Genomic DNA, 12260 nt, shown 5'->3' on the forward strand with positions numbered 1-12260 from the left:
GCTTGTTTCTCACATAATTCAAAACTTTCAGGCATATGTAGCTGCATGGTGTTGCATCCACTTTTAGGAGTACAGTCATACTTTGGTTTTCAAACACCTTGGGAATTGAACGTTTTGGCTCCCGAACGATCGAAATCCGGAAATAATTGTTTCAGTTTTCGAACATTATTTGGAACTCGAATTGTCCTCAGCAGGAGCTTACTACAGCCAATCAGAAGCCACGCCTTGGTTCCTGAATGTTTTGGAAGTCGAATGGACTTCCGGAATGGATTCCTTTCGACTTCCAAGGTACCACTGTATCTTGTTATGCGCAGACTTCAGAAACTCCAGTGAATTTAAACGATGCTTTGTTAACAACCCATACTTGTAAAACATGGTTTGATCCTGGCTTGCTTTAATAAAGCGTGTTTAAACAAACCAAAGTTTCCGTGAGGTCCTCTGTACTAGTTAAATAGGAAACAAATGCTTATTATCTCGTCCTTGTATGGTGAGTTGGGAGCATGTAAATCCAAGATTCAGAGTTGAAAAGGGTTCAGAAAAAGGCAAACCAAAATATTCATAGGAATGGGGCAGCTCCTCTATGTGGAAAAGTTGAAGCATTTGGGAATTTTTAGTTTAAAGAAAAGGAGAGAAAGAAGTGACACAACAGAAGTTTGTTGTTGTTGTTGTTGTTGTTGTTTAGTCGTTTAGTCGTGTCCGACTCTTCGTGACCCCACGGACCATAGCACGCCAGGCACTCCTGTCTTCCACTGCCTCCCGCAGTTTGGTCAAACTCATGTTCGTAGCTTCGAGAACACTGTCCAACCATCTCGTCCTCTCTCGTCCCCTTCTCCTAGTGCCCTCAATCTTTCCCAACATCAGGGTCTTTTCCAAGGATTCTTCTCTTCTAATGAGGTGGCCAAAGTATTGGAGCCTCAGCTTCACGACTGTCCTTCCAGTGAGCACTCAGGGCTGATTTCAGGGCAGAAGTTTATAAAAGTAAATTTTATTCATGGTTAAACTATGGAACCCACTCCCACAAGAGGCAGTGAAGCCTACCAACTTGGATGGTTTTAAAAGAGGATTGGACAGTTTATGAATGGTGGACTACCAGCCATGACGGCTATGGTCTTCCCTAATGGTTGGAGGCAGTGATGCTTTTGTGCTGGAAGCCACAGGAGGGGACATTGTTCTTGTGCTCAGATTCTGCTTTTGGGTTTCCCACAGGCTGTGAGAGCAAGGATGCCATGAGAGCAGAATGCTGGGCTGGGTGGGACAGGCTTTTCATGTGTTCTTAAGGTTTGCCAGAGCTAATTTTCATATTGTTAAGCCATGGTTCAGCATTCAATTTCAAAGATCCATGCCAGTTAGCTCTGATCTGGATCCAGTGTGCAATGTTGAGGGCTGGTTAATGCGCAGTTAAACATCAGAAAATGTGACTAGTATTCACTGTGGGTGTGAATCTCTGTGGCAGAGACAAGAGACAAGACACTGACATTATTTTTTTAAAAAAATACACTGTAGATCTTGAAATAGAGGTGCATATAAGCAGTAAATAATCCTATGTGTGACTACTTGGAAGCATGTCCTACTGAGTTCAGTAGGTTTCCTCACAGGTAAGTGTGTCTATGATAGATAACATACATCTTTATTTAGGATCGGGGCTGGTTTCAGCCACATGGTATTAATAAATGCTTATCTCTAAAATGATGTAACAGAGCTCTGTTCAGAATCTTCAGCTGAGAATGGGTTCAGATTTCACCGATAGACAGATATTTCATACCTATCTTTTTCTGTCAAGAAAGTATGCTGGGACCCAGATGTGAATTGTGCTTTCCAGAGAAACATTATATGCTTTATTTCCATAGGCACACTGTGGGGCTACCTGGAAAGAAACATAATGAATGAGAGTAGGAAGATTTTAGTGCTTCCTTCTTTTATTCTTTTTTTTACCAATAACATTGTCCCCATTCCATTCCTCTATTGTTTCTCTGTTCTGCCTGGAGCAGTATTTCATTGATCTTTGAATTCTGGTTTAAAGAGAAGAATTTCTAAAATTAGTTCTGGAATTGGAGCATGTCCAGTTGCTGTTGCTTTCAGTTCCTTCCACTCATTTGAAACTTCCACCTATGATGGGTGAGGGAGAAATCTGATTTAGTTTGCATTTAAAGGTAGGCCTAACACATTTTAGCTTTACGAAACAAGACACAAACCAAAACATGGGCATCCCTCAAAATTCACACTTCTCTGAAGTTTGCAAGGCAATTCTCCAGCCAAGTAGTGTTTAGGGGGGAATAAAAACATATACTAAGGCAAAGTGTGTGTAAATATGTGTATAATAGTGAAAATAAAATTTTAAAATGCATCGTATTATGGAGAAATCGCTTTGCAAAAATGAAAATATTGGGGGAAATTGTATACAAAATTGTGGATATTAGGAGAAGTTGACAGTAAAATGCTGATTAATTTTCATAGCCTTTAAATAAAATTGCAAACTGATGTAGAAATGTGGAGACCTGAACTGAAGATAAAAAAAAATGAGAATCTGGAGATGATGGGGGAGATTTTTTTTTTTGTCCTTTAAATGCAGAATCAGTTTCACAAAACATTTGGTTCAATCACTGTTTCTCTACAGCCTCATGAGGATTTTTTGTTACAACATGCCAAAGGATAGGTTTTTGCTTTCGGTTGTGAAGCAAAGTTCTGAAGTATTTGAGGGGAAATATATAGGCATCATTTTATTGCAATTATCTACTATGGACTAGGGAATAATGGAGTCTGTAAATGCCGATCAGTTCCTCTCATAACCACCTGTAAGTTATCTCATCAAGTTTGAGGATTTTATTCTACTCACAAAACTCTTTGTGTACTAAATGAGTCCTTGCTTTGATTGTCAGAATCCTGGGGTATCGGGAGGAGAAACATCACAAATATTGATAGAACATTTTGTATTCGATGTTTATTCACTGTTGTTCAAAGGTCTTGAAACACCGTTATTGTACTGGTCTGAACATTTGGCTACACACACAATATGTAAATACTGTGTGTGTGTGTGTGTGTGTGTGTGTGTGTGTGTGTGTGTGTGTGTATTATTACTATTACTGTTATTTCAGTCTTTGCCATGAGACCCCAGGGTGAAAAATATGATGATGATGATGATGATGATGATGATGATGATGATGATTTAGTAGAACAGCTATAAGTACAACCCTGAACTAGGAAAAAAGTCTTATTGAGTTCAGACAACTGTGTCTGGTACATAGCTGCCAAGTTATCCCCCTTTTTAAGGGATTTTCCCTTATGCTGAATAGGCTTCCTCGCGAGAAAAGGGAAAACTTGGCAGCTATGGTCTGGTATTGCAGCATAAGAGTTCAAACTGTGAAAGGGAAATCTGTTATTCCAATCTCATCTCAGTCATGAAGTCACCAAAGTACACTTACCTGGAAGTAAGCCCATTGAGCATGTCAGGAATTACTTTTGAGTAAACTTGCATTGTATTGCACTCTAAGATAGCCATCCTAACTTTGAAAAGCAGCATAAGTTAAGAAAAAGAAATATAAAGACAAGAAAATGTTTATTGCAGTCCTTTTATATTTCAAACTTACAGAGAAAGGCTATAGACCCCAGCCTCTTGGATAATGGCATTGTCCCGAGTGAATCTCCACTCCCCGTCTCTCCCACTTCCTCATTCATCATCATCATCACCTCCTCTACTGGTACTGCTAAGTGTCCTCTGTCTTTCAGCTCTTTGCTCTCCTACTTTTAAGGCTCACCAGGTTCTGGGAGATGGTGGGTCTGGAATGCTTTCTAGTGACAACGTGTCAGCCAACTTCTGCTCTGGCTCTGCCTGCTCTCATTCTCCCATTATTTCCCAACTTTCCCCCTCACCTGTCTCTGAGCTGTGACCTCCTGCAAACCACTGTTGTAAATCTATACTGTCTTCTTCTTCTTCCTCCTCCTCCTCCTCCTCCTCAGAAGGGCCAGTTCTCCTCCTCTGCCCAACCCCTGACAGGATGTGAGACTTCCACTGAGTCAGGCAGGGTTCATTCAGCTGAGTTGATGATCTTCAGATCATAACTTACTCATCCTGGCAGATCTTGCGTTTGGAGTGTCCCCTAACTGACTTAAGTAAGGCACTATTTCCTTAGCATCATATGCCCACCTGTAATACAGGGCTAATAATACTGACCCATCTTACAGTGCTGTTGAAGAAAAAAATAATTATAATAATGTGCTTGGTTTTATCTACAATTAAATAAAGTGTATTATTCTAACACAATGGTGGCACAAAGCCCATGCTAGGTCTCATTCAAGGAGAAAATTAAGTTGCAGACTTGTTTCCTTGAGTACATATAAACACATGAAGCCACCTTATACTCTGCTAAGTATTGTCTACCCAGCAACATTCCGACAGCAGCCTTTCCCAGCCCTCCTTGGAGACCACAGGGACTTACAAGTGGGACTTTCTACTTGCAAAGGATGCACTCTGCTTCTGAGCCAAAGCCCTTTCCCTTTGGTCATGTCATATAGATCAGATTTCAAATCAAATTATGAAATGTTGATACAAATCTTCCTCTAAGTAGTACACATCCCTGAAAACAACCACCATGAAAAAGGCATTTGCTCAGACGGTTCTCACGGAAATAAATGGAATGGGAATATGTAAAGGAATCCCTCCCTTCCTTAATGCTTGCTGGCTGTGACAATGCTTGTCTTATAACGAAGGACCACCCAAAGTGAATTACAGTTCCTTCAGCAACACTCCAGACAGGCACACCCACAGTTGTCTGTTTCTGCGGCATGTAGGAGTCATGTAGGAGATGGAGTTTGCAAGGCGTCAAGCCAGTGTCATTTAACAGCATTTTAATGGAAATAATCTGGATTGGTTTAGGTGTAAATGGGCACCAAATTTGGCTCATTTAATGTATGTTCCAGGGGATAATGAACTCCTATTCCAGCATGCTGTAACAGAAAAGACTTTAAAGTGTTTCAACAGAGTTCATCTTTCCTTAATAAAGCTGGTCAACATAGCTGAGAAGCCAGAGCCCAAGTTGTAACAAAACTTTATTTGCGGATAAATCTCACATTTAAAAGGGTGGGGGGGGATCAACCCTTCAATGCGTACACATGCAGCTTTCATTATGTTAATGGAAACCACACTTGCACATCCAAGGGCTTCATTTTTTTCACCAGCAAAATTATGTAAGATACATACACATTAAGTGCATTAGTGCAGCCAGTTGAACTAATTGTGAAAAAGAAAACTCCAGTGGAGTGGGTACTGAAACTGCTAGGACAGGGGCATTTCTGAAAAAAAATAAGTAAAGTGGTAATTAAAAATACTGACCTAGAAAATATATGTTTGTGTAAGTGTGAAATAGATTCTTCACACTGTTATATTTCACAATTTAACCCCTTTCCACACGTGCAAATGCATTTCTTTAAATCTTTGTTTCTCATTTCACATTTTCCACTATTGGCTTCATACTGGTTTAATTCATAGATTGGCAAACCCAGCAGTACAAGAAAACATTGTTTAACAAAAGGTTACAATTATGAAAGTGAAAGCTGCTACTATCTTCATTTTGTATTTTTGTCAAGAAATTAGAAATGATGTCATCAATATCGCTGATGTGAAATTCTGATCTGACTGGAAAGAAACAAAACTCAGAGCATTTATCAAAGAGGAAAATGATGTTTTGATTTATGAAACCACCAGAAACTTTAGATTTATGTATATAGGCTGCTCAACCTCCGCACTTCACAATAACTAAAAAATGCAGTGGAATACAGTACAATATTAAAATACCAGGATGAAGCAAAGAAATGTGGATGAAAACTTTAACCAAACTCACTTACCATAGCTTAGCATTACCGGTACTAATATACAACAACTTACATGCCACATTTAAAGAGTCCAGTTTTGAAGGTCACAAATTATTTAAAAGACTTGGGTGAATACAATAGTTTTCACCTGGTGCTGAAAAGACCCCAACCATGGAATTAGGTGCCACCACCAAGAGCTACTTCACTTTACTTGGCAGGGGAAACTCAGAGCAGGACTATGAAGAGGATCCTCAGGGTTTAGGAAGATATATTCAGGAGAAAGCAATCTTTAAGGCAACTGGCAATGTAAAATGTTGAGTTAGGTCATGCCCACTGTTATTTTCAAATACGTGGTGTGAATTTAGAGCAGATACGGGGAACTTTTGAATCTCCAGATATTGCTGAATTGAGATTCCCATCAGCCTCAGCAAGCATGACCAACGGCCAGGGATGATGGGAGTTATAGCTGCCAAACATTTCCCACAACTGACCTAGAGTAAGAACTCTCATCATGAATCCACTTCATCACTTTTCTCTTCTCTTTAAAGTCACATCAGCTGGTAGGCTGGTATTTGACTGCAAGATGCCAATTGATAAGGTTACATGGGAAACAAGTTTGCAGAATTTGTAAGGACAGAATAGCAGACTCTGTGTTCAGTGCATCATTTACAATACACACTGAATGCAAGCCTGCTTCTTTAGCAAAGTCTTTCCTGAACCACCCTAACTTGATCTGAATTGCTGTCCATTCCCATCTAAAGTCACTTCCAGGTGTCAGTCTCCCACCATCACCCCTGTGATAATATCCTTTTGCAGGTGATTGACAAGTTCAGTGATGTTGTGGAATAAAAGAAGAACAGTTCTGGAACTTTTTTTTTCAGATCAGGAGTGATGATATCATCCACAGGAGCACTTGGGTAATTTATGGACCTTCCTTATTCTGGCAAGTGAATGAGTTGATAATGAGGCTTTCGATCTTTTCTGTGACTGATCGGCATAGAGTTAATGAAGGAGGCAAAATATCTAGCAGAGGCTGGATGTTCCCCCTCCCCTTTCCTTTCATGGGGTTCCTACTTCCTGCTAGTGGTTTAAATGGTAACATTTCTTTGCAGGATTTCTAAGGAGTTAATTAAGCTATATATTAATTATTGTGATTAGCATAAAAAATTTAAAATCTCAAAACAAAATGTTTCAGCTTCCACTGTCTGCAGCTGCTTGGTTTTGAATGTGAGTATATATAATGGATCAACACAGCTGCCTGTGTTTTTGGACCCTCACTGGGAACATGTCTAGGCTGGCTGTTGTGATAAGCTCCAACACTTCAGCATGAACCATCAAACCACTGGGCAAACTGGTGTTTCAGACAGCCACAACCTAGGTGCCATTTGCCCTAAACATTAAGCCTACCGGGTGGCAGTTAAGGCAGCAAAGAAAGCATATTTGGCTGCCTCCATTGCATCCTCATTGTGCCGCCCAGCAGATTTTTTCCAGATAGTGTGGGGCCTTTGACTGCCGGGCCCAAAACAAGGTGAAAGAACCGTCAGTAGCTCACCGTGACTTCTTTGCAAAAAGCATTTTGAGGATAAAATTGCTTGCATCTGCCACGACCTTGACTCCACTGTTGCAGCAGATAAATCTCGAGAGGTGTCCAGAGCATGTCTAGTCCTGTTATGTTGAATGAGTTTCAGTTAGTAAAGGGTGAGGATGTAGAAAAGGTGCTTGGACCACTTACAGCAGCTGGACTGGTGACTGAGAGTGGCTGCCAAGACCACATAACACCAGTCCTGAAAGACCTGCATTGGCTCCCAGCATGTTTCTGAGCACGATTCAAAGTGTTGGTGCTGACCTTTAAAGCCCTAAACGGCATCGGTCCAGTATACCTGAAGGAGCGTCTCCACCTCCATCGCTCTGCCCGGACACTGAGGTCCAGCTTTGAGGGCCTTCTGGTGGTTCCCTCACTGCGAGAAGTGAGGTTGCAGGGAACCAGGCAGAGGGCCTTCTCAATAGTGGCACCCGCCCTGTAGAATGACCTCCCATTAGATGTTAAGGAAATAAACAACTATCTAACATTTAAAAGACATCTGAAGGCAACCCTGTTTAGGGAAGTTTTCAATGTTTGATGTTTTATCATGTTTTTAATATTCTGTTGGGAGCAGCCCAGAGTGGCTGGGGAAACAACATTTGTTGTCATTCCTGGGCAGACCTTGCTTCTTCTTGCTTTTCGTGACTTTGGGCCCTTGGCTTTCTTGACCCCAGATCGTCTGACTATGTGAACTGAGGTACTCTTGACCTTAGGACTGGACTGGACCTTGTATATGGACTCTGCCTCCAGGCAAGTACCCCTCTGAGACTTGGCTGGTTGGCTGGCTTCTCCGTCCACTGACCTCTGCCATGGCATTCTGCAATTTCCCTTGCAGAATTCATCTCCAGAGTACCAGGCACACATGGAACTCTGTCATTCCCATTCATTTCAATTCCATGAGAGAAGCTGAAGAAGACCCCACCCTTGCCACCAATAGTGGCAGATCCCACCCCTCCTGTTCCATGTGAGGAAGCTTTCACATATGGAACATATCTCCAGATTTGGATATATAAGTAGATGCCAATACCATTTTTATTTGAGCCACTCCTTACAAAATAAAAGCACTGTATCCAGGAAATAATGTGGAGTTTCGAATGCCATTTAAAAAGAAAGGTGGAACAAGGAATGGGGGAAAAGAATGAAAACAACAGTTTTTCACAGAAAGAAGGAACATTAGAAAAACACAACACTATTACTGATATGAAAGCATTGTAGCATTACAGAATGGTTTTATGCAAAGCATGGGTCATATTCTACATTAAGATCCCTCTCATAAATAAATAATTGCGAATGAACTTTAGAATAAATACTTAATTAAACAATATGAATAGGTCAGGAGGTTGCTCACAGTAATGCTTTTATAACATTACTGTATTAAACTTTTGTATTGCTTAGGATAACATCTATTAATCATTTCAATCCCATTTGAGGAGTGGAATCTTAATGTAAAATGCTACTGAACTGGCCATTTGTGCCAAAATGTATCAAAAGATAACACTCAAAATGCATTATGATATTATTTGACTGCATTGAGTGACAAATTACTCCAGACCACAATGCCATTACTCCAGGGCAATCCATTTGACTTTAATAAAATTGATGGGAGATGCATAGGTTATAGACTGCAGCTAATTATAGTAATTAATGCCACTTCTAATCAAGTAGAGTAGGCCTGGCAGGAACTGGAGTAGGAAAACAGAAAGTGGGCAAATCCAGTTTAAAAACAAAAACAATTTCACAGTCTGCTCAGCTATCAGAAAGGGTTATGAATTGTACATGTTCTGTTATATCACTGAGCTTGCACTACACTGACAATGAAACAGGAGGGATGCAGTCAGCTATCTTCTGTGGCTCTGTATTTGCAATGTGTGGCATGATGCTTGTAGTTAGATTTAGTGATCACAGCGGCTTAGTTTTCCAAATACAGTAAGCTTAGCTGGCAATCCTTTACTAACTAGAGGCAGCCATGGGGAATGTAGATCCCAACTCGATAAGCGCTATAGCGTTGATGGAAATAAAGCTAGCAGTAAGCATCTGGATGTTTTCCAGCTCTGATTAGAGTACATAAGGAACAAAGGGCTCATTTGAAATGCAGATGTAACATTTTGGTGGCACTGTCTCTAGACAAGGTTGCTCTGGTTTAGCAATGTTTCTAATACCAGCGCTTAGCGTCTGAAGTGTTTGCTGATGTCAGTTACCAGCTCTGTTAAGACCAAGTGATGCTGTAGTTGACAATGTGGTCAGCCTGGAAACAGCTCCATTTGCAATTCCTTTCTTTGGCTGACTAGCATTCAGATCTGAAAAGGCCGAGGGGTGGGGCTGGGGGAAGAGAGAAGAGAAACTGATATCCTTTCTTCTCTTGGCTTCCCAAGGAATCTTTCAAGACCCTTGAAAGTGTGCTTTCCACTGAGTCATCTTGCTGAATAATCCTTGATGAATGTCTTTATATCCCCTCACATACACACCCCGCCAAATAACAAAATAAAGTCTTGATGAGGATTCCAGTTGTGAGCTGGATTATACCAGTTAAGTTAGTAACACTCTGCTGACCCCCTTCATTCTGTTATTCCTGATTCATGCTGCTATATTGCATTTCAATGGTTGGCTAGGGAGAAAAAATATGACTGCTATTTCTTTTTAATTAGATACAGTAGTATAAAATCTACTGGGGAAGTTTTATTGGCAGGAATACACAGAGTCCACAACAAACGCAGATGCTATTCTGCATCCTGGTTCCTCATCTGAGCTATTGTGGCATCTTTTCTGTGCAGAGCAATTCAAGACAAAGATTATGTGCATCATGATATTTCAGAGTCACAAGTCCTCAGAAGTGAGGGAATGAAAGCAATGCAACATTATTGATGCACTACTTGTTTGCTAATGCCTACTGAGATCTGGGACGCGGGTGGCGCTGTGGGTTAAACCACAGAGCCTAGGGCTTGCCGATCAGAAGGTCACCGGTTTGAATCCCTGAGATGGGGTGAGCTCCCGTTGCTTGGTCCCTGCTCCTGCCAACCTAGCAGTTCGAAAGCACGTCAAAGTGCAAGTAGATAAATAGGTACCACTCCGGTGGGAAGGTAAACGGTATTTCCGTGGGCTGCTCTGGTTCGCCAGAAGTGGCTTTGTCATGCTGGCCACATGACCCAGAAGCTGTACGCCAGCTCCCTTGGCCAATAATGCGAGATGAGCGCTGCAACCCTAGAGTCGGTCACAACTGGACCTAATGGTCAGGGGTCCCTTTACCTTTACTGATATCAGGCAGGTGCCTTCACTGTACAGTTTTCAATACTAATGGGGATGAGTGAATCTGTCAATTTTGTTTTCTCATTTTTAAAAATCTTAAATATAGTTACCCACGTTTCCACATAATTTTGCAGGTCCTCATGAAAACTCACCAGCAGTTAGTATGAAGTTCCTCTTAATATACATATTTTTGTATGCAATTTTCCCCAACACACTTTTTTTGCAATGCAGTTTTTCCTAATATGAGGAATTTTCTCAGGCTATTTCCACCAGTATATGCATTTTTTATGCACACTTTACCCTAATGCATGCACTTTGTACACATTACTTGGTTGAAGAACTGCATTGCAAAATTCAGAGTTTTCATAGCTTCCCCTCAAAGAATTCAGTTTTCCCCTCGCAGAACTACAATTCTCTACAGTTCCCAGGATTCTTTGGGGAAAAGTGGTATGATTCTGCTTTAAAATTTGACCAGTTGAAAATGCAACCAGTTTCCTGGAAAGGGGATTGGTTCTTCTTCGCTGGGGCTTTTCAAGTCAAAATTTCTAGTTCTGGATCTGGGTGCTGAACTAGGAGACCCCCCCTCCCCCTATAACTCTATGGTGTATGCATGTAAAAGTGTTTGAATATAATTGGATTATGTCCATTCGTGTGAAATTAGGTTTATAATAAGTGAACTCTTTTCTCTCTCTTAACTTTAGAGTGCTAATGTGCAAAATGATTCACGATCCTTACTGCAGTAATTCTCACAACTCTTCTAGATAAGTGTTTAATATCCCCAAGTGAGGTACTGGGATTTCATTCAACGTTTCCCAGGTCTGATGCCAACCCATGAATTATTGTGCTACAAATTTGCTCTTTCAGTACTTTGCAGAAATGACTACATCAAGAGACCCAGGCTCTCCTCCCTGCATATGGTCTCCATGCGGTTCTCTTGCTTTGGGCTGAGTGGACCCACCGCAGAGCAGCTCCAGGAATAACACTAGATTTCCCATGAAGCACATAGAAAGGAGGACCAAAAATAAAAAATGAGGTGATGGAATGCTGGGAGAATAGTCAACTATGTGGCAGATGCACTCGCCAAGCCCCATGTGTGGAAAAGAAGCCATCAACTGTGGTAGGAGCAGCTGGAAAACAGCTGTTCTTGTTCTCTTAAGTCTGCCACCAAGAAGATGGTTACATTGGAATGAGGCCCCCAAAGACATCTATTTTTAGGACTTTCATGGGCCATATCACGTAGAACATTACTCCATATTAATTGGTTACACATATGAATGGCGGCAAAAATACAGATTTGATTATGTGTGCAGAAACACTGCATATGCTTTATAAAAGAAATATCGGCAAATCTTTTGAACCCACTGTTGATGACTGTGTACACAGCATACATTTAAAGCATGTATCCCCACCCCAAAACATCCTGGGAATTGTAGTTTGCCCCTAAAGAACTACACTTCTCTGCACCCTTAACAAGCTCCAGTTCCAAGTAATCGTGGAGGGTGCTTTAAATGGTTGGTTATGTATGCAGACAATGGGTGTTTAAAACTTGTCAGAAATGCTTCTCTTTTTGAAAGTTATGTAAGCAGCTCACTGTGGGGCTCAAGCAGGCCACATTTATAGACTGAATAAG

This window comes from Zootoca vivipara, chromosome 10 (assembly GCF_963506605.1).
Source record: "Zootoca vivipara chromosome 10, rZooViv1.1, whole genome shotgun sequence".
Lineage (NCBI taxonomy): Eukaryota > Metazoa > Chordata > Lepidosauria > Squamata > Lacertidae > Zootoca > Zootoca vivipara.